General features: G+C 42.4%; 1 protein-coding gene across 2 annotated transcripts in view; it reads left to right on the plus strand.

Annotated features, from left to right (window-relative positions):
* The window catches only part of FGGY (FGGY carbohydrate kinase domain containing), a 464206-nt gene that overhangs the window by 306567 nt on the left and 133512 nt on the right, over window positions 1-24127 (plus strand). The window lies entirely within an intron of this gene.

The following is a 24127-nucleotide window of genomic DNA, read 5'->3' on the forward strand; positions in this document are numbered from 1 at the left end:
ATTTATGCACCTTTCTAGACTGGACCCTGGGTATTTTTGTTCATTTTTCTGGATGAAATATGAAGCACTGAAGATAACTTGCCCTAAGTGCTCCAGGTTCTTTTTTTCTGACCATCTTTTCGAAATCTGCTATTTTTCTGTGACTGGTTGCAGGGGACCTTGCTATTGTAGGGTGGTTCTCTCAGTGATCACCCCACCCCTGAAGGGTGGCCTGGCATTTGAGTAGCGGCACCTTTTAGATAGATAGGTAGATAAATAGATAGGGATGGGCTGGAGTGTAAATTTTAAGGGCTTTGACGTTAGCTTCAGAACTTAGTGCAAGAAGAATGCTGGGCAGACCTCTACGGCCTGTGCCCTGAGAAAGGCAAGGACAAATCAAACCTGGGTATAGATAGAAATAAAGTATCACATACCATGTAAATGAGTTATCTTGTTGGGCAGACTGGATGGACCGTACTATCTGCCATCATTTACTATGTTACTGTGTTTTTTTGCTAGAAAAAATGCACTGTTAAAACCACAAGAAAAACCCATTTAAACCGTATTTACTGGGGTGTTTTGGAGAGCCAGGATGTGTGTGAGCTCCTTGTTCGGTTCAAGGAGTTGTGCTGGTTTGATCTTCGGAATGAGGAAATGGAAGGCTAAAAGGGCTGCTGCTCCCTTGGCACCAGCCTTGACTTCCACACCAGGCCAGCCAACTTTGGATGCATTTTGGAGTCACTCCTATTTGGCAGCAATCTTCCTTTGAGAAGGCTCCAGAAGTAATGGAGCTGAGCAGAGAAGAGGCCTCACTTAGCCCCGAAGCACGCACTGCACTGCCAAAACCCGGAACTGTTACCGCGGAAGAGAAGCTTGACCCAGCACTATGGCAGTTGTCGATGCTGCAGCCAGGCATGCAGGGAGGCTCTTCAGTGAGATTAGCTATGCTGAATGTTTCTGATGGAACAGCGACAGAAGGTCTGCTTCTATAACAAGATGTTCTGGGGCAAGTTAAGGCATTGCAGTGGAACCTGACCAAAATTTTAAGACCATATTTCCACAAAATGAATGAACAATTTTTGGGATTAAAAATTCAGATTTTGCCTGATTTTTCTCATGAGACACATAAGAGATATAAAGACTTCCCTTAGGCCAAGGGTCTTGTCCTTAGGCGCAACACTTAGTTTAAAATATCTGCGTAAATGTTTGATTACTTTTGAAGCTAAGCAATATTTGTTTTTTTGATTCACAACAATTGTTAAAGTTTATTATATCTAGAGAAATTTCCTCTATGCCACTTGCCTCCCATACTGATGTGCCCGCTTGATCTTGGCTCATGACTTCGCTACAAAGTCTCTGCTCCTAATTTTGTGATGGAAATTCTTATTGTTTCCTAAATTTTTTCCTCATTCCTGGCTTTTTTTTCTTTCTTTGTGGATGAATATTTGTTCTGTTATGTGATATAAGATTTTTTTCCCCTTGATTTGAGAGTGTTGTATTTGCCTTACATTCATTTGTATTTGATGGATGGAAATATTAATAGCAATTAAAAAAAAGAGTATTTACTGTAAAGTCACAAAGACCCCACACCATCCAAGTGACACTAAGTACTGAGAACAACTGATAATCTCTTATGTAGACTCTGATCAGAGGTATCCATTTCAAAGCATTTTTGACCAGATCAAAATGTCCTTAAAGAGAAGGGGGCGCTTGTGAACTCTGGTGAATATGGATGCCTGATTCCTCAGCTCCTGATTCCTGCTGTACAATCCTGGGATAGCAAGCTGTTCAGTGCATTTTGGGACTCCTAATCTGCTTACATACTCCTCTAGGATCAACATGGTGAATAAAAATTCTAAAGTAGATACAAAATACATCTCTCTTCCCGCTTTTAAGCGACACAAGCAAGCACTGCTCTCGCCAACAAAAAGCACCAAATTGATGCGGGCCCTGAAATAACATTGCGTGCTATAATGGAGGAAATTCTATCACTAAAAGAACTTTTACATGACAGCCGCAACTCCATTGAAGAGATGAAGCAAGATATTTCAGATCTGAAAACCTACATTGTAGATGCTAGCTCTCATCTTAACGAAGTTGAAACCACGTGCAGTACAAATGCAGCGGCCATGGCATCTTTCCACTGGAAGGCACGGGAAATAGGCTCCCTACCTAAAGAAATAGAGGACCTAAACAATAGGTCCCGAAGAAATAATCTTCGTATACTGGGCATCCATGAGAGTTCAGAAGGTAAATACCTGATTGCCTTCCTTGAGTCCTTTCCGCCTAAGATCCTGCATATTACTCTTGATAAGCTTATCGAAATCGAGAGAGTGCATCACGTCCTGTCAGCACGCTCTGACAATCAAAACGTTTCAAGGCCAGGTCCTCAAATTACGAGATATACACATTGGCCATTCAACAAAGGCAAAACTGAAATCTCCTCTCACATATGATGGTATGAAGATTATGATTTTCCCGAATTTAAGCAAACAACCACCCAGAAGTGCAAAATGTTCCTTGCAATAAGGGATCGGCTCAAATGTGCAAGGGCAGAATTTGGTCTTTATTACCCCATGAGGATGAGAATCATGCTGATAATACCATTTGATCCTTCAAAGAACCAGAAGCCTACCAAGCTTATCTAGACTCGCTAAAATTGTGATTGCTGTCTCTAATCTCCTGCCTCTGAGCTACAAACTGTGTTAATCTCCCATCTTTTTTTGTGCTATACTCAAACCTTTATCCACTTCTGTGTCTGTTTTCTGATGACATGGTACTGCTGTTATATAACCCTGTATAACAGTGAGTATTGCTACATGTTAGTTAATTTGCATAATAAATATTTAATATTTTACTATACTTGTATTAATCCGTCATGATACGTTTGTTCCTAATAGTTAGCTGTCTCTTAAATGTTATTCACACTATGTTTATCTGCTTGCTCCCTTGATATATTAGGTTCAATTGGAGGAGGTCAGGCACTTCACATTCTTAGACTTTCACAACCCACACTGTGCTGTTAAAATGTATTTTTCTTGGTACTTTTCTGGTTTGTTGTTTAATGCTTGCAATGCTATTCCCTACTCTAATGATCAATGCTGGATGATAACACTTTTAGAGTTAAATGTGCTATCTCCATATCTCTCCTGCATCTTGACTCTCCCCTTTGGTCTGTCTGTTCCAGAATCGCTACTCCTAATTATCACTATACCTCCTATGCATATAGTCTTTGATAAGGGTTAAACAACCCAATTAGAGGGTTAAACAAGCCAATTAAAACACAAGAAACTTTCAATATACCTTAAGGATAGCCAGGCTGACATCTCCCTAATTCAAGAAACCCATTTAACTGAAGAGGATAATAAGAGTCTCAATGATAAATACTTTAATTGCATACTTTGCTGCCACACACAAACATAATAGGGTTGTGTTTTTTTCTGAGTAAAGACTTCCCTTCTACTGTTAATAGACAAGCGTCTGACTCTGAAGGCCGTTGGCTTTTATTAGAATTGAGTCTTAACACTTTATACACCTTATTGAATATTTATGGCCCCAGTTCTGATAATCCTGCCTTCTTTCAGAAAACCACCACAGAACATATCCAATTTGGTCCTCATAACCTTATTATTGGGTAAGACCTCAACCTCTAGTTCAAGATAGCACTCTTGATAGGCATTCTAAATGGCCCCTCCATCAATCTAACCTCCCTGTTAACAAAGCTGCACTAGTGGCTGCCGGTGCGGTAATGCCAACACAGCCCATTCACTTTGAATGGACTGTGTTAGTATTGCCACGCGGCTTTGTTAACAGGATCTGTCCTTGGGCCCCTTCTTTTTTCAATCTACACCCTTAGGCTCCCTAATCTCTTCTCATGGTTTCCACTATCATCTTTATGCTGACGACACCCAGCTTTATCTCTCCACACCAGAAATCACTGCGGAAACCCAGGCCAAAGTACTGGCCTGCTTATCCGACATTGCTGCCTGGATGTCCAACCGTCACCTGAAACTAAACATGGCCAAGACGGAACTTATCATGTTCCCACCCAAACCCACTTCTCCTCTCCCTTCACTCTCTATCTCAATTGATAACACCCTCATCGTCCCCGTCTCATCTGCCCGCAATCTTGGTGTCATCTTCGACTCCTCCCTCTCCTTCTCTGCGTATATCCAGCAGATAGCCAGGACCTGTCGCTTCTTCCTCTATAACATTAGCAAAATTCGCCCCCTCCTCTCCGAGCACACCACTCGAACTCTCATCCACTCTCTCATTACCTCTCGCCTTGACTACTGCAACCTACTCCTCACCGGCCTCCCACTTAGCCATCTATCCCCCCTTCAGTCCATCCAGAACTCGGCCGCACGTCTTATCTTCCGCCTCAACCGATATACTCATGTCAATTCACTGGCTTCCGATCAGATACCGCATACAGTTCAAGCTTCTCCTACTCACCTACAAATGCACTCGATCTGCAGCCCCTCCTTACCTCTCTACTCTCATCTCCCCTTATGTCCCCACCCGTAACATCCGCTCTCTAGACAAATCCCTCCTTTCAGTACCCTTCTCCACCACCGCCAACTCTAGGCTTCGCCCTTTCTACCTCGCTTCACCCCATGCTTGGAACAAACTCCCTGAGCCCATACGCCGGGCCCCCTCCCTACCCATCTTCAAATCATTGCTCAAAGCCCACCTCTTCAATGTCGCCTTCGGCACCTAATCACTACACCTCTTCTCAGGAAATCTTAACTACCCCAACTTGACATTTCGTCCTTTAGATTGTAAGCTCTTCTGAGCAGGGACTGTCCTTATTTGTTAATTTGTACAGCGCTGCGTAACCCTAGTAGCGCTCTAGAAATGTTAAGTAGTAGTAGTAGTAGAGGTAAGTCTGCTGATATCATTGACCATTTAAAAAGAACCCTTGGACTTGTAGACCCCTGGAGAATACTACATCCACAAGACAGAGAATATACCTTTCCTCACCCTCCACCCCCCCCCCCCCCCCAGCTACTCTTGTATTGACTTCTTTTTTTTGTCTCCTCTTCTGTTTTACCACATCTTACTAAAGCCTCTATTCTCAACTGTACCATTTCTGATACTCAGCTATATTATTAAACCTCTCTACTAACTTATCTGACAGGTCCAGACCACCCTGGAGATTCTAATCATCTCTATTACAGGATTTTAAATTTACTGAACAAATAAAACAAGTAATTGCAGAATATTTTAAAAGTAACCTTGTTTCAGATGTTAAAGTAAGTAGCTGATGGGATGTCTTTAAGGCCACAGTTAGAGGGGCTATAATCAAATTTTTAGCTGGTAAAAATAAGGAATGCAATGAGCATCTAAAAGATTTACAAGCTTTTTATTTAGATTTTGCTCACACCTTTTTCAGTAGTAGCTCAAGGTAAGTTACATTCAGGTACTCTGGATATTTCTCTGTCCCGGGAGGGCTCACAATCTAAGTTTGTACCTGAGGCAATGGAGGGTTAAGTGACTTGCCCAAGATAACAAGGAGCAGCAGTGGGATTTGAACTGGCCACCTCTGGATTGCAAGGCCGGTGCTCTAACCACTAGACAAACACATGAACAGTGGATCCAAGAAGAGTCCTCTCACAGTTGGTGTCTTCCTAAACAAGGTCTTTATTCAAATTAATAAAAACAACCTGACACGTAACGTGTTTCGGCCGTGAAGGCCTGCATCAGGGGTCTATTGATCTTTGATGCAAAACAACTTGTAAAGCAGATGACTCACAGTCAATTATCGGTTAACAGAGATATCTTGTGCAATTCGCTGTTGCAACTATCTCTGTCAAATGCAGTGTGCCGGTTCAAAAAAACAACCGAAAGAACCTTTGAACCGGCACACTGCGTTTGACAGAGATAGTTGCAGCAGCGCATTGCACAAGATATCTCTGTTAACAGATAATTGACTGTGAGTCATCTGCTTTACAAGTTGTTTTGCATCAAAGATCAATAGACCCCTGACGCAGGCCTTCACGGCCGAAACACGTTACGTGTTGGGTTGCTTTTATTGATTTGAATAAAGACCTTGTTTAGGAAGACACCATCTGTGAGAGGACTCTTTTTGGATCCACTCGTGTGTTTGTCTTTGTTTCTCCTGTGGAGAGATCACCTTCTGTGGGTGTTTGCTCTAACCACGAGGCCAACCTCCACTCTAATTAAGTTAAGAATTAAACTCTTAGAGAACCAATATCTCAATGACCAAGCTTCCTCAATCTATGCTAAACTACAAAAATTAAAGGTTGAATTTAATTCCATACTTTCTAATGAAGCTCTTTCTTGTATCCACTCTCAAAAATCCAAATTCTATTCAGAGAATAATAATTCTAGCCGCCTACTGGCACAATACTTAAAATCCAAAAGTAACAGGTCTAGAGTTGCACAAATAACTGATTCCCTCAGAAACTCTGCACACCTCGGACTCCACAACTGGTCAGCAATTCCAAACTTTTTACAAAAAACTTTATAGTCCAAGGTTGATTTCTCAACTTCTGCTTTTCGAGAATTCACTAAATCAATCACCCATCCTGAACTACCCCCTCATCTTCTTAAAAGAGTTTAGATAATGACATAATGGAATCTGAAATCCTTTCTGCTATTAAAGACCTCCCATCTGGCAAAGCTCCTGGACATGTTAAATTCTATTCAGTATTTTCAAAACTCTTAGTCCCAAACTTTTTACAACTTTATTAATGATTCCTCTCAAAAAGGCTCATTTCTCGAATCAAACATTGTGGTTATGCCCAAACCAAAGATCAGACTAAAGTCGAAAATGATAGACCAACCTCCCTGATTTACATTGATAACATTTATGCCAAGATTGCAAAAAATACTACACCTCCTCATTCACAGAGTTCAGAATGGTTTTACTCCCATCTGTCTCCCTAACAGTATCCCCAGGCTTTTCTGGAATATCCTGTCATATGCCAACTCATCTTCTTATTCCTACATTACTATTTCTCTAGATGCTGAGAAGGCATTTGACAGGATAGAGTCAGATTATTTATTCTAGTCTCTGAGTTGGTTTGGTTTTGGTGATAAATTTGTATCCATGATCCAACTCCTTTACAATCATCTTCAAGCCACTATATCAGTTAATGGTACTACATCTCTCCCTTTTTCCCTTAAAGGACTGACCTTGGCTACATAAGAAAACCGAAGCATGTATGAACACAATGCTACTCTCCCACCTTACGACTATTACTGTGACTTTACCATTTAAATTACATCTTTCACAACATCACATTGGGATAAACATTGGGATAAACATAAAGGAATCCTGTTCAGAAGGAATGGATCCTCAGGAGCTTAACCAAGATTGGATAGCAGAGCCGGTAGTGGGAGGCGGGGCTGGAGGTTGGGAGGCGGGGATAGTGCTGGGCAGACTTATACGGTCTGTGCCAGAGCCAGTGGTGGGAGGCAGGGATAGTGCTGGGCAGACTTATACGGTATGTGCCAGAGCCGGTGGTGGGATGCGGGGATAGTGCTGGGCAGACTTATACGGTCTGTGCCAGAGCCGGTGGTGGGAGGCAGGGATAGTGCTGGGCAGACTTATACGGTCTGTGCCAGAGCCAGTGGTGGGAGGCAGGACTGGAGGTTTGGGAGGCAGGGATAGTGCTGGGCAGACTTATACAGTCTGTGCCAGAGCTGGTGGTGGGAGGCGGGACTGGAGGTTGGGAGGCAGGGATAGTGCTGGGCAGACTTATACGGTCTGTGCCAGAGCCGGTGGTTGGGAGGCGGGGCTGGTGGTTGGGAGGCGGGGATAGTGCTGGGCAGACTTATATGGTCTGTGCCCTGAAGAGCACAGGTACAAATCAAAGTAGGGTATACACAAAAAGTAGTACATATGAGTTGTCTTGTTGGGCAGACTGGATGGACCATGCAGGTCTTTTTTCTGCCGTCATCCACTATGTTACTATGTTCACACCAGAAACGGCAAACGCCTTTCCAGTACTATGTAAGCCACATTGAGCCTGCAAATAGGTGGGAAAATGTGGGATACAAATGTAATAAATAAAAAGGGTACCAAACAGGACTGTCCACTTTCCCTCTTACTATTCAACTTGGCTTTAGAACCTTTGACAATGGCTATCAAATCCAAACCCTCTATTCAGGGAATCTGTTTATTCATGGATGATTTCAAACTCTTGATCTATGCAGACAGCATTCTTTTCTACACTACGGTAGACTCTATCCCCTCTCTATTACCTTGCATAGACTCCTTTTCAAACATTTCTAGTTATAAATTCAATTGGAGTAAGTCAGCTGTTATGCCCCTCACTCCTTATGTTCTTAAACACCATTATTCCCAGTTCCTTTTTACTTGGGAACCCCAAAAAATCAAATATCTAGGAATTTGATACAGCAACACCATAGATAAAACTATTCAATTAAATTCCTCCTCCATATTGAATATATAACCATATCTATTTTAGAAAAATGGTTTCCCCCCCTAAATCTCTCTTCATAGGGTAGAGGGGAGGCAATTAAAATGGTTCTAGCCCCCAAATTGAATTTCATCCTTAGCATGGTGCCGTTCGCCTTCCCCTCTAAACTATACAAAAAAATTGATAGTAAAATCTCAACATTTCTATGCTTTAATAAACCTCCATGTATTGCTCTCCAAAAACTTAAAATGAATAAGTTTCAGATTTCAAGTCCTATCCTTTAACTTTTAGAATGCCTCAAGCATTATTCTGGTATCAAAACTCAGAAATGCCTGATTCCCCAAGATGGCTAACCTTTGAAAAGGATTTAGCACATCCATACCCTCTCCGATTAATAAAAGCCACAATCTATACCCTAAAAGGATGCAGTAGTGCTCTTAAGCTCTCCAGTACCTCTCTCCAAGAGTCCTCTCTTTGGTTTAACTACCATATAAAATTAAAAACTCCCCACTTAACTGGCCTATATGGCGTGACTGTGGTATTCGGTCAGTGTCTCAGCTTATCTTAATAACAGTATGCTATCTTTAGAAGATCTGAATCTACTTAATGGTGTACCCCTCCATCAGCAAGACCTCTGGTCTCAATTAAATGAATGCTTACTAAACTCCTCCGCCACCTTATCTGTATCCTCACCTTCTTCAGACCTCTTTTCCTTCTGCCAATCATTGTGCCTGAGTAATAAAAAGGCTTCAAAAATCTAGATACAGCTTCATGAATGCTTGTTTAACCCATGTACAATGGTGGAAAATATATGGGGAAAGGAATTTGGTATACCAGCAAACACTATAAACTGGCAAGTATTCTGGTCTAAAATGAACCATCCTTCACTGTCTGCTGGAATCTCACATTCCTCCTTTTTTATTGTGCATAATGCATACTGAACTCCAGCTAAAATAGCAAAAGTCGCAAGAAGTCATCTTCCCTCCACGTGCTGGTCCTGCCCTGCTCCAGATGGTTCTCTTCCACACCTACTGTTCCACTGTCCTTGCATGAACAGTTATTGGTCAGAGATATGGACTAAAATCTCCCAAATGCTCTCATTAAAGACTCATTTTAACATTTCCCACAGAACTGTTATTCTCCAATCTGCCACTCCGGAACTTTAACAAACTTTTTGATATAATGATGGCTTCTCATATCATTGCCCTTCATTGGAAAAATAACAACTCCTTTGGTGTACATGAATGGTGGCATTGTCTATGTGCCATCAGAAACTATGAAGAATCTGCTACTCTGAAAGCCCACAGCCTCTATCACTTTAAGAAATTATGGAGGCATTATGATAATTTTTGCAAAAAACATTGAATTCCTTCAACAATCTTTCTCCAGAAATAATATAATTGCTAGTCATGGCAAATGTTGCAGCATTTTCCATTTGTTATTGTTTCGTTATCAGTTTATATGTATGTTACCTAACTTAGGGCTTCTTTTACTAAACTGCGCTAGCAATTACTGCGTGGCAAATGAGAAGAAGACCATTCAGTTCCTGGTGAGACCTCATTTACAATATTGTGTTCAATTCTGGAGACCACACCTTCAAAAACTTATAAACAGGATAGAGATGGTCCAGATGGCGCCTACTAAAATGGCCAGTGGTCTTCATCCTAAAGCGTATGAGGAGTGACTTAAAGATCTGAATATGGAAGAAATGTGGGAGAGGGGAGATATGATAGAGACATTTAAATACCTATGTCTCTAGTTAGACTCTGGAACTCATTGCCGGAGAAGGTAGTGACGGCAGCTGACCTTGCTGAGTTTAAAGGGGGTCTGGACAGATTTCTGAAGGAAAAGTCCATTGATCGCTATTAAATTTTGGGGTTTTTGCCAGGTTCTTGGTGCCTGGATTGGCCGCTGTCGGAGACAGAGTGCTGGGCTTGATGGACCTTTGGTCTTTTCCCAGCGTGGCAGTGCTTATGTGCTTATGCGGTATAAATGTACAGGAGGCAAGTAAGCCTGATTTCAGTGTTGGGTAAAATATTAGAAACTATTATAAAGAATAAAATTACAGAAAACATAGATAAATATGGTTCTATGGGACAGTCAGCAGGGATTCAGCCAAGAGAAGTCTTCATTCACCAATTTGCTTCATTTCTTTGAAGGTGTGAATGACATGTCAATAAAGGTGAGCTGGTTTATGCAATGTTTCTAGATTTTCAGAAAACTTTTGACAAAGTTCCTCATGAGAGACTCCTGAGAAAATTAAAGAGCCATGGGTTAGGAGGCAATGTTCTGTTGTGGATTAGGAATTGTTTATTGGACAGAAAACAGAGGATAGCATTAAATGGCCATTTCTCTCAGTAGAGGAGAGTGTCGCAGGGATCTGTACTGGGACCAGTGATATTTAATATATTTATAAACTAGTAAAAAAGGCCCGTTTCTGTCAGAAATGAAACGGGCGCTAGCAAGGCTTTCCTGGGAGTGTGTATGTTTGAGAGAGTGTATGTGAGAGAGTGAATGTGCGAGTGTGTGTGAGAGAGAGAGAATGAGTTTGGGTGCGAGTTTGGGTGTGACAGAGAGAGTGTGTGGGCAAGAATGAGTGTGTGCAAGTGCGTATGTGATCCTGGTTTCTGTAGTTGAGGGGGTTTTCCCGGGAGGCTGGCTGTGCCAGGCTATTTGCCATCTGTGCCGTGAGGTCCCTGAGCTATCGTGATGGAGGCTGTCTCACTTTCTATACCTCTGTATGTTGTACATAGCTTCCTGCTGTTTCCCTCTGTATGAGACAGAGGTACCTGGGTTCTGTCTAGAAATGATTCTTCAGTGTTTGTGTGAGGCTCTGTGGCAATGGGCTGTCGCTTCCTGCGTGTCTCTGTAGGTTCCCTGCCTTCACAGTTCCTCCATGCTGTATGGCAAGCTGCGTTCCCTGTGGGCACTGTTGATGAGCGGCATGGCGATTGTTTGGGAGGTATGTGCTTGGGGGGGGAGGTAGTGGACGATGCGCTGAGGAGGGGGGGCAGGGCCTACTCGTCGCCATGCGCGCGTCATGGTTTTGTTTCTTTTTGTACTCCTGCTCCTCCCCCTGTGTCTGTAGTGGTGCTCCCCCCTCCCCCTGCGCCGGTTGCGGTTTTGTGTGCCTTCTGCCTTTCCTGCCCTGCCGTCGACATCTGTCCATGCGACTTGTGGCTTCTGCCTTCCCGGCCCCGCCGGCGATGTCATTGTGAGACGCGGGGTTGGATCGCACAAGCTGTCAGTAGAGCGTTTCTCTTGTGGAGTGTAAAAGTAAACCTCTCCACATCGTCGCCCATCCAGAAGGCGCGTCCAATGATGGTATTTTGCCGCGCCTTCTAGGGGAGGTTCGCCCATTGACAACCTGCCTAACGCGCGGCTCAGCCAATGGTGGGAGAGGACGCGCCGTCGACGTAATCGCGAGAGGCAGAGGGATGCGAGGGCGGAGCTACAGGCAACAGGCCAAACCGGATATCTCGGGCGCCTCAAGATCTGGCTTGAGGCTTCAATGGAACGTTGGAGGTGCCTTTTATATATATAAGATGATCTGAAAATTGGAATGACAAGTGAGGTGATTAAATTTGCAGATGACACAAAACTATTCCAGGTTGTTAAAACACATGTGAACTGTGAAATATTACAGGGAAACCTTAGGAAATTGGGCAACCAAGTGGCAATCAGATACCGCATTCAATTCAAGCTTCTCCTTCTTACCTACAAATGCACTCAGTCTGCTGCCCCTCACTACCTCTCCTCCCTCATCTCCCCCTATGTTCCCGCCCGTAACCTCCGTTCACAGGACAAATCCCTCTTCTCTGTACCCTTCTCCAACACCGCCAACTCCAGGCTCCGCTCATTCTGCCTCGCCTCACCCTATGCTTGGAACAACCTTCCTGAGCCCTTACGCCAAGCCCCCTCCCTGCTTATCTTCAAGTCTTTGCTTAAAACCCACCTCTTCAATGCTGCATTCGGCACCTAACTCTTACCATTCACTAAATCCAGACTGCCCCAATTTGACCGCCCCTATCGGACTGTCCGTTCACTTGTCTCTTAGATTGTAAGCTCCTTGAGCAGGGACCGTCCCTCTATGTTAAATTGTACAGCGCTGCGTAACCCTAGTAGCGCTTTAGAAATGTTAAGTAGTAGTAGTAGATGAAATTGAATGTGGACAAATGCAAAGTGATGCACATTGAAAAGAATAACCCAAATCATAGTTACCTGGTGTTAGGGTCCACCTTGAGGGTCAGCACCCAAGAAAAAGCTAGGTGTCATTGTAGACAGTACACTGAAATCTTTTGCCCAGTGTGCGGCGGCAGCCAAAAAAGGAAACAGGATGCTAGGAATTATTAGGAAAGGGATGGTAAATTATACCAAGAATACTATAATGCCTGTGTATCACTCCATGGTGCCATCTCACCTTGAGTATTGCGTTCAGTTCTTGTCACCGTATCTCAAAAAAGAAGAGTGACCAAAATGATAAAGGGGATGGAACATAGGAGCTGTGGGTGCTTGAGCACCCCCCAATATTGAAAAAAGTCCTTGTATGTATCCAGGGAGGGGTTATTTCCATTGGGCTTAGCACCCCCAATAATTCTGAAAAGTTGGCTCCTATGGATGGAACTCCTCTCATATGAGGAAGGGCTAAAGAGTTTAGGGTTCTTCAGATTGGAAAAGAGGCGGCTGAAGGCGGTCTACAAAATCATGAGGTGTATAGAACGAGTAGAAGTGAATTGATTTTTTACTTTTTCAAAAAGTACAAAGACTAGGGGACACATGGAAATACTTTTAAAACAAATAGAAGGAAATATTTTTTTCACTCAACGAATAGCTAAGCTTTGGATCTCATTGCTGGAGGATGTGGTAACAGCAGTTAGCATGTCTTGGTTTAAAAAAGGTTTGGACAAGTTCCTGGAGGAAAAGTCCATACTCTGCTATTGAGACAAACATGCTTGCCCTTGGATTCGTAGCATGGAATGCTGCTACTGTTTGGGTTTCTGCCAGGTACTTGGGACCTGGATTAGCCATTGTTAGAAACAGGATACTGGGCTAGATGGACCATTGGTCTGACCCAGTATGGCTAATCTTATGTTCTGAATTGAAAGGAAGCTCTGGAATGAGGGGGAGTACGGGGTAGACTAGGAAGTAACCAGGTGAAATACTACTTCGTGGAAAGGATGCTGAATTTGTGGAAAGGTCACCTGGTGGAAGCGGTGGAGATGAAAACAGTATCTGAATTCAAGAGAGCTTGGGGCAAGTACATAGGATCTCTAAGGGAGTGATAGAGAGAGAGTAGATGGCATGGATGGGCAAACTGGATAAGCCATATAGTCATGGCTTTTTTTGAGGGGGTACTTGGGGGTACTGAGTACCGATACCTTTTCCACTGTCTGCTATCAATAGAAATCAAACAAAATAAAACATGGAAAAGAAAATAAGATGATACCTTTTTTATTGGACATAACTTAATACATTTCTTGATTAGCTTTCGAAGGTTGCCCTTCTTCGTCAGATCGGAAATAAGCAAATGTGCTAGCTGACAGTGTATATAAGTGAAAACATTCAAGCATTACTATGACAGTCTGACAGGGTGGGAGGAGGGGGGTGGGTAGGAAGTATGCATGGGGACATCAAAGCATATCATTGATATTCTAACAGGATGGGTGTGGATAGGTGAGGGGAGGGTGATCAACAGAGACATACAGTTTTATGGTTTATAATGGGCTAGGAACCCCAGGTCCTTGTTAAGTCCTTTCTGTTGGGTGTTAAAATATTCAATCATTCTGACTTCAAAGGTCTTACGTTCTTGTATGGTTTTAAAGTTACCTTTCAGTATTCTCACTGTGAAATCACTGGTACAGTGTCCTGGTTCTGTGAAGTGCTGTCCCACCGGGGTGGGGGCCCTACTGGCTGTATTGTTCATGTGATGTCTATGTAAATTGAATCTTGTCTTAAGCATCTGGCCTGTTTCTCCAATATAGCATCCTTCGTTACATTTTTTACACTGAATGATATATACCACATTGGAAGATGAGCAAGTGAAAGATCCCTTTATGTTGAATATCTTTCCTTTGTGGATGACTTTGGGGTCCTGTGAAATATTTTGGCATAGTTTGCAACTGGATAAATTACAGGGAAGTGTGCCCTTCTGTTCCTTTTCAGTCTGTGAAGGAAGTTTACTTCTGATTAGCTTGTGTTTTAAATTGGGTGGCTGTCGGAAGGCCAGTACTGGTGGGGATGGGAATATCTCTTTCAGTAATTCATCCTCCTGGAGTATAGGTTGTAGATCTCTTATGATTTTCCTCAGTTTTTCCAGCTCTGGATTGTATGTCACTACAAGCGGGATTCTGTCTGTGGATTTTTTCTTTTTGTACTGTAGCAGATTCTCCCTGGGTGTTTTGAGGGAGGAGGCAATATTCTTGGAGATTATTTTGGGGTTGTAGCCCTTCTGTTTGAAGGATTCAGTCAGGCTTTTAAGGTGTCTGTCTCTGTCCCCTGGGTCAGAGCAGATACGGTGGTATCTTGTGGCTTGGCTGTAAATGATGGATCTTTTTGTATGTGAAGGATGGAAGCTGGAGTTGTGGAGGTAGCTGCATCTGTCTGTGGGTTTCTTGTATATAGATGTTTGTTTACAGCCATCACTGATTGAGACCGTGGTGTCCAAAAAATTGACTTTTTCTGGGGAGTAGTCAATTTTGAATCTGATTGTAGGATGGTATGTATTGAATGCAGAATGAAATTGTTTCAGAGTTTCTTCACTGTCTGCTAAATTGACCCATGGACCCCAAGTTTTCATGAAAGAGCTCAGGCTCTACACACCAATTCTGCCTTGTCATAGATTCTGTGACTGGTTGCAGGGGGCCTGGCTATTGTGGGGTGGGTCCCTCAGTGATCACCCCTCCCCTGAAGGGTGGCCTGGCATTTGAGTACCGGCACCTTTTTTGCTAGATTATAGAATTGCCCTTCACCTTTAAAGTGGTCTGTAAAATTTTCAGTAACATTTTCCATATTCTACTGCTGAAACCTTCATAAGTTCCGGTACTGGCTAGCATATTCCCAACATCCTCCCCTCCAGACAAGGTTCAGACTCCCCTCCCAGGTCTCTCCCCGGCAAGGTTCAGATACCCCAATCAGAATAGCTCCTGCCCCCCTGAGCCTACCTTAACCTCATTGGTGGTGAAGCAGGTGATGAGGGCAGTAGTGAAGCCCATTCACTCCTTCCCCTTGAGGCTGCGTCTTGAAAATAGTCACCATGACCTCTAACACTGACTGCCTCGGGTGAATATTGACCTGTAAATGTTTAGGGGGGGGGGGTTTAGAGTCACATATACGTACATGGGTCAGTATTCATCTGAGGTGGTCAGCATTTTTGAAAAGCCAGCCACCTTAGCTGAAATAAATCTGAATATTCAGTGTCCATATCCAGAGGCATAGCCAGACCTCAGTTTGGGAGGGGTCATGAGCCCAAAATGGGGGGCACATTTTGCCCCACCTCACCACCGCTCTCGACCCCCACCGTAACCTACATACCTGGGCTGGCAGAGGTCCCCAAGCTCCACCAGCAGAAGCTTTCCTACTGTGATATTTATCGCCATGCTGCCTGCCCTGCTTTCCCTCCCTGGTGTGCATGCTCATTTTTAATGAAATTGAGCATGCGTGAAACTTGCGCATACTCAATTTCACTAAAAATGAGCATGCGCACGGGGGAGGGGGAAAGCAGGGCAGGCAGTGTGGCGGCAAATATCACTGCAGGAAAGCTGCTGGCGGGGCTTGGGGACCCCCACCAGCCAAAACCAGCAGACCTTGGGGGGAGCCTCGAACCCAAATTGTGGAGGGTCCAGGCCCCCATATCTGAATAATAGCCAGTGCTAAATATCCGGATAGGCAATCATTTCTAACACTATCTGGATTGAAACAATCTGGATAGCTACCTGGATAATGTTAAAAAAACCAGCTAGGCAGTCTAATGATTTTCAGCAGATTTATTTAGATAATGCCGCTGAAAATCAATGATTTGCCCGTGATTAGTGGCACTTATCCAGGTGGCAGATGCTGCTACCCAGAAAAGTGCTTATGAATATTGGGCCTATATTGTAACATGTAAGTTTTCTGTCCATTCATTTTCAATGGCGCTATACATATAGGGTGGAATTCAGTAAAGGTCGCTCAAAGTTAGGCGGATGATTCACACTAAGTGCAAATTCTACAAAGGCAGTTCCGCACGGAACTGTCTTTATAGAATACTAACTTAGCGTGCAATTTCGCATCTAACTTTGGGTGGGTGTAAGCACTTACGCCTGCCAAAGGCCGGTGTAAATACTTGCACTACTATCAGCTGTGGAAATTCAAGTATTCTATAACTGCACGCCTAAATCCTAGGAACGCCCCTGAGCCGCCCATGCCCCTCCCCTGGCCATGCCCTCTTTGGAGTTGTGCATGAGATAAGTTAGGCACGCAGGTTATGGACTAGGGCAGTAGGGCAGATCTTATTAACACCAATAATTGATTATCACCTATTTACCCAATTAGTTTACATGCAGATCTGCGATCCACATCCAGCATTGAGTGACTTATACAGAATCCAGAGGATCCCCCCCTAATACTATAACCTAGCATGCAAAGCTGTGTGTACAAGATATAGAATAATGTCTATTACGTGTGTAGCATAAATACTTAATTAGCTGCTAATTGGCATTAACAACCAATATTTGGTGTTAATTGACACTGATCTATAGGTATGCATTGAACTGCCCTTCTACAAATTGTGCACACAAAATCCAAAGTGTTTAACTGTCTGCAAGGGGCATGGACTGGGAGGGGTATGGGCAGGTTTGTGCCTAGCACTTATGTACATGGGTTACAGGATGCTAGCAGTTAGGCACAAGCATTGACACCAGCCTTTGAGCTGGCATTAGTATTGGCGCCTAAAGATAGGCGTGTGACTGTGAACTCATTCTAATATTCTTTAATGGCAATTACATGCATAATTACCAATGCCTAGCACACAGCTTCCCAGCCCCTAACTTTAGGTGACCTGTTGAGAATTATCCCCATAGGGCCAGATTCTATAAGGCGCCTAAAAAAATCCACGCGGTAAACATTTCCACCTAAGCGTATCCTGTAAGTATTGCCTAGATTTAGGCACAGTATTTAGAAAACACTTAGTTGATGTCCCAGCGCCTAAAACTACGCGCCTCCATTTACACCAACAAAAATGTGGCGTAAATCCCTGCACATAGATTTGCGCACACAGGGCCATATTCTATAACTACGGGTGTAAATTTTGGAACGCCCACAAAATTCCCATATTCATGCCCCTTTTGAACTGTGCACATTACAATTTAGGCGCAGTTCATTACAGAATATGCTTAGCGAGCTGTGTGTATAAATTCTAATTATTGCCAATCTGTGCTCATTATTGCTTGCTAAGTGCTGTTATCAACGCTGATTAGCTTGTTAAGCCAATTAAGTTATGCACATTCTTGTAGAATATGCCTGGATCGCTAGGTACGCTATACAGAATCCAGCAGATAGTGCTGCTGAAAATAGACCACCCAGCACTATCCGGAAACTGTGAGGGCAGAGCACAGGCATTCTACCCATCTATTATTATAAGATTGCTCCGATAGTGGGGCAGTTATAAGAAGATCATATTTGTAGGGTTTTGTGAAGTTATATGTATTTTCTACAAGGTTGTGTGTGTGTGTGTGTGTGTGGGTATGAACAAAGTTGTGGAACGCATTACCTAGAAACCTGAAAACAATCAACGAAACAACTACCTTTCGTAAATCCCTCAAGACGTATCTCTTCAACAAAGCATACAATGAAAACCTAGAACCTTACTAATCCACTGCTGAAAACCTACTGTTCACTATACCTACTACTACTACTATTTAACATTTCTAGAGCGCTACAAAGTGTACGCTGCGCTGTACAAACACAGAAGAAAGACAGTCCCTGCGCAAAGAGCTTACAATCTAATAGACAAAAGTAAAGCATTTAAATTAAAAAATATTTAAGCAGTCAAGCACAAGAGAACAGTCACAGAAGGGTGGTCAGTGTGATTAGGTGTAATAAACGCCTCCCTTCTACTCTCTACTTCTCCCTTAACTAACCTCTGTACTACAATAATTGTACCTGACATCCAAGAATAATTGTGTTACAAAACTATATTAAGCCACTTCGAGCCTGCAAATAGGTGGGAAAAGGTGGGATACAAATGCAATAAATAAATAAATAAAATAAATGGTTTGAATGAATGATTTTAAGTAAAGATGCATAGTTTTGTATGTTTTTTGAAAATAAATCTTTATTAATATTTCTTTAAAAGATTAGAGCACTTCTTTTTTTTTTTAAGCATCTATACACATAGCCAGAACCATTCAGTCACTCTTCATATAGTTAAGTGGTTTAATTTAGGCCAGCATAAAGGCTATCCTAAAGTTAATCACTCAACTATAAGAAAAGCGGCTGAATGTCACTCATCGATCACATGTATATACTCAATGTCACTGACTATATGTGAATGATTTAAAAGTTGTGGCCAGCATTTAAAAAACTGCTGACAGCAGGGTTTAAATATTCACCCTTTATTTAAAAGGTCTTGCCTTCCAGGGCTGTGCACTGTAATTTTCTATTGCTTCTCACTATTCAGAGTCCATCAGAGAGAAACCCACGGTTAGTCACAGCGGAGCCTGACTCACTGAAGTCCTTTCTCTTACTGCGTTTATGAGAATCGTCTTTGATGAATAGACCCTAATTCTGTGACTCAGATGTCTGGTTAGTCTTTCAGTGGCAGGGCCTCATTTCCGGAATTCTGTCTGACCTTGTCCAGCTTAAAATGTATTTCTTCTTCCTACCATGAGCTATTGAATTTTGGTTGTGGCTGAATATTGTCTTCCTTTATACATTTTAATAGGCTTTATTTGATGTTTATTTATTTATGCATTACTTAGACATCATTGCATACTGGAGAAGAGCTGAAAATTTGTATTCCTAGGTTGTGATTGTAGACATCACCCTCAGTGTGTGGATATTCTCATAGGCAGGGATTCAGTTCTAAATGACTGTAAACAACATGTTTTCACTATACATTAACCAGCTTATAATTGAAAAAGAAAAACGCCTATATTGCGACCCAAATCGGGAGATAGACGTTTATCTCACAAAAACGAATAAAGCGGTATAATCGAAAGCCGAATTTGGACGTTTTCAACTGCACTCCGTCGCGGATGCGGACAAAGTTGATGGGGGCGTGTCAAAGGCGTGGTGAAGGCGGAACTGGGGCGTGGTTATCGGGCGATCAGAGATGGGCGCCTTTCGCCGATAATGGAAGAAAAATATGCGTTTTTAGCGAGAATTTAGGGCACTTTTCCTGGACCCTGTTTTTCCACGAATAAGGCCCCAAAAAGTGCCCTAAATGACCAGATGACCACTGGAGGGAATCGGGGATGACCTCCCCTGACTCCCCCAGTGGTCACAAACCCCCTCCCACCACAAAATATGCCGTTTCACAACTTTTTATTTTCACCCTCAAATGTCATACCCACCTCCCTGGCAGCAGTATGCAGGTCACTGGAGCAGTTATTAGGGGGTGCAGTGGACTTCAGGCAGGTGGACCCAGGCCCATCCCCCCCCACCTGTTACACTTGTGCTGGTAAATGGGAGCCCTCCAAACCGCCCCCCAAACCCACTGTACCCACATGTAGGTGCCCCCCTTCACTCCTTAGGGCTATAGTAATGGTGTAGACTTGTGGGCGGTGGGTTTTGAGGGGCATTTGGGGGACTCAACACCCAAGGGAAGGGTGCTATGCACCTGGGAGCTCTTTTACCTTTTTTTTTGTTTTTGTAAAAGTGCCCCCTAGGGTGCCCGGTTGGTGTCCTGGCATGTGAGGGGGACCAGTGCACTACGACTCCTGGCCCCTCCCACGAACAAATGCCTTGGATTTATTTGTTTTTGAGCTGGGCGCTTTCATTTTCCATTATCGCTGAAAAACAAAAACGCCCAGCTCACAAATTGTCGAATAAAACATGGACGTCTATTTTTTGCGAAAATACGGTTCGGTCCGCCCCTTCACGGATCCGTTCTCGGAGATAAACGCCCATGGAGATAGACGTTTTCGTTCGATTATGCCCCTCTATGGGGCCCTTTTATGACGCATTGGTAAGCACCAGTACCCAGCACTGCCTGGTTACTGCCAGGTTAGCGCATGACCCTTTACCGCCACCTCAATGGTTGGCAGTAAGTGTTCCCCCGTGAAATGGCCACACGGCCATTTCTTTAAAAAAGAGAAAGACATCTCTTTTACCCACTGCGGTAAAAGGGTGCCTCAGCACGCATCAAAAATAAGCACAGAAGCCAGTGCAGACCCCCCCCCCTTTTGCCGAAGCTTTGTAAAAGGGGCCCTAAGTGCTATTAATAGTCAAGTCATGTCAATGCCCGCCACAGCCTGTGAATCTATACCTGTAATGCCAACCACTATCCAAATATCAGAAGAGATGAGTTTGTTACTTTTTAAAAGTACTTAAGTAAAAAGTAAAAGTATTGGTTTCAAAAGCAGTGAAGTAAAAGTAGAAAGTCTTATCCCCCAAAACTACTCAAGTAAAAGTAATAAAGTGCAGCTCTTAAAACTACTTTTTAAAAAAATGTTTATTTATAACCATTTAAATTTTTACAAGTGATAAAACAACTTGCCGGAAATACAGAGAAAGTAATATATAGGAATTATTGCAGTCAGGTAATTCTATTCTCATAAGTACATAAGTAATGCCACACTGGGAAAAGACCAAAGGTCCATCGAGCCCAGCATCCTGTCCACGACAGCGGCCAATCCAGGCCAAGGGCACCTTGCGAGCTTCCCAAACGTACAAACATTCTATACATGTTATTCCTGGAATTGTGGATTTTTGCCAAGTCCATTTAGTAGTGGTTTATGGACTTGTCCTTTAGGAAACCGTTCTCTTCCTTAGACCACTAAATAGGGAGAGTGAAACAAGACAAGAAGATCAATTAAACAGTAAACAGAAAAAAAACATGGTATTAACTTGATTATCCCCAGATATTACTCGTCTAATTCATTATTCCACATGGATTGTCTGGTTGGCTTCTTCAAGGCCAATACGATGTATAGTCAAATCATTTCATTGAAAACATACTTATTGTCCAGTATTAGTTAGAAATAATACATCTGATTACATTCTTTCTCTTTTAAAAACCAGAAGTTATTTAACAATACATATACTTAAGTCTCTAATTCAAATCCCACTGATTAAAGTTAATCCCAGTTTTCACTGGTTTCAAAAGCAGTGAAGTAAAAGTAGAAAGTCTTATCCCCCCCAAAATACTCAAGTAAAAGTAATAAAGTGCAGGTCTTAAAACTACTTTTTTACTACAAAGTAAAAAGTATTCTTAACAAGTTGGACCACAGAATCTAATCTGTTTACAAGCTAACTTCCAGGGAGTCATACGATGTCCTTCCTAGAAAAAAACAACAACACCCTGAGCATTGCAGTGGGCAGAACATTAATACACATATTGGAAAACAAAACAAGCTGGTTAGTACAGATCAGTCCTGCACATACACTTGATGATAACAGAATACCCGGCCTTTTTCACACATGAACAGAGGTAGACCTTCATGAAGTATAGAATAAGTAGAGAAGGTAAGAAATCAAAGAAGGAAAAACACTCCACAGATGAAATCAACAAGGATAAAGCAAACGAGGAGCACACAATTCAGTGGTGGAACCAGAGAATATTTTATTGCCAGCATCAGTAACATCTGCAAGAAGACCCAACATAGCTGTGTTTTGGCACAGAAAGTGCCTGCATCAGGGGTAATATGAATTCTATGACAACAACAAAACATATAAAACTATAAATAACTACATACAAGAAACAGTATAAAATAATAAATAGCATGAGAAACACCATAGATATAAAATGCATGATTATGCCGTATGCTTAAAAATCAATAAATAATTCAGTAGATAAATACTAAAAACACATAAAGCTCATGAATATGCAAAATAATAAATGAACTATAAACAGTCATATTAACACAGAAATGCAAAATACTTGATTAATTAATAAATAATTCAAGTAGGGGGTCATTTACTAAGGTGAGCTAGCGTTTTTAGCTCACGCTACAAATCAGCTAGCGCTAAATGCTGAGACACCCCCTAGGAATAGAGTACGCATCTCAGCATTTAGCGCCAGCTGATTTTTAGCATGAGCTAAAAAATGCTAGCACACCGTAGTAAATGACCCCCTAAATTGTTAATAATCACCAAAAAAAACACATAAAACTCATGAATATGTTAAGTTCTAAATGAACTGTAAATATGAGTCATATTCAGATAATAATATACATATAAACCTGATGTGATCAAATTTGGTACCAAAGAAAATAAGATAACTTAAAACATATATGAACATAAAAGGCATAAAATTATTAAGAATTAAACACTTGAAACTTATGACTAAGACTATGCACAAAAGAAACCAACACTCAAAATGTAGGGAGTACAATAAGAGGTATGATAGCCTACCTCACAATAGAATTACTGCAAGTTGCTTACAAGAATGAGCACTGGTCAAAAATCCTCTGTCCACTGTGTTGATCTGATGTCCATCAGTTTAGAAATTCAGTATGGATACAAATCAAAGTTAAAAATAAAAAAGCCCATCCGAACAAAAAGGAACTACGAAAAACAGAGAGAAAGAGAAAAAAGAAGGAAAAAAGGATTAAAACAAAGAATGGAAAGGGAAGGGGGAACGGAAAGAGCAAAGGGAAAAAGAAGGAGTGAAGGGGGAGGGAAGAAAAAGGTAACAGAAAATCAGAAATGGGGAAATACAGAATAGGAGAAAATAGGGGTACAGGAAACAGAGGTGAAAACAGAAAATGGAACAGGATATCAAAGGGCTAGGAAGAATGGGATGTATGATAAAAGAGAACAAGAGTATTTCCAACATTAAATCAGCAACAATGAGCACCTTCCATGGCTCAAAATAGAGACCGACACAGACAACAGACCGGCGTTTTAAAATAAAACAGGCACCAAAACAAGTGACAACGCTCATTCACATAAGTAACTCATGAGTCTCGATTGTAAATGAAGACCATGGTAGAATGACTACCAGAGTGAAAACAAACAGCATTTCTTGCTCACATGTTCTGTGAATCCAAAAACAAAGAGAAGTGTGCGTGAAAAGAAAGTGTCATAATAGAGAAAAACTGGTACTTACCATCCAGCTAGCAATGATACACTGGCATGAGGTACCCATCTAAACACCCAGGTCTGCCATGCGGTCTCTGTTCTGAAAATGGCTGCTGCAAATTTCAGCTGCAATTTCGCAAGACTGCCATGGGAACTCATGGCAGTTTCGCAAGATTGCCGCAGGAACTCATGGCAGCCATTTTCAGTATGGAGACACATGGGGGTTGCTCCTGCCCCAGCTCACCACTGGACCACCAGAGCTGTAAGGTAGACCCAGGGAGGGGGCCTACAGTGGGTCAGGGAGGGAGTGTTTTCTCTTTAAAACAGAGGGAGTTCATGAGTGAGAGTTTTTAGTTTGGAGGGGAACCTAGGGGCAAAGCTGGCCTCGAGAAAGGGAGGGGAATGGTGATGCCAGACGCTGGTTTACAGCTGATTGGGCCCAAACTTCCTGTCACAACTCAACTGTTTTTGGGACCAGAAGTTTGGGCCCAATTAGAAAAAATACTTTAATAAAAATA

Source organism: Microcaecilia unicolor, chromosome 6 (assembly GCF_901765095.1).
Source record: "Microcaecilia unicolor chromosome 6, aMicUni1.1, whole genome shotgun sequence".
Classification (NCBI taxonomy): domain Eukaryota; kingdom Metazoa; phylum Chordata; class Amphibia; order Gymnophiona; family Siphonopidae; genus Microcaecilia; species Microcaecilia unicolor.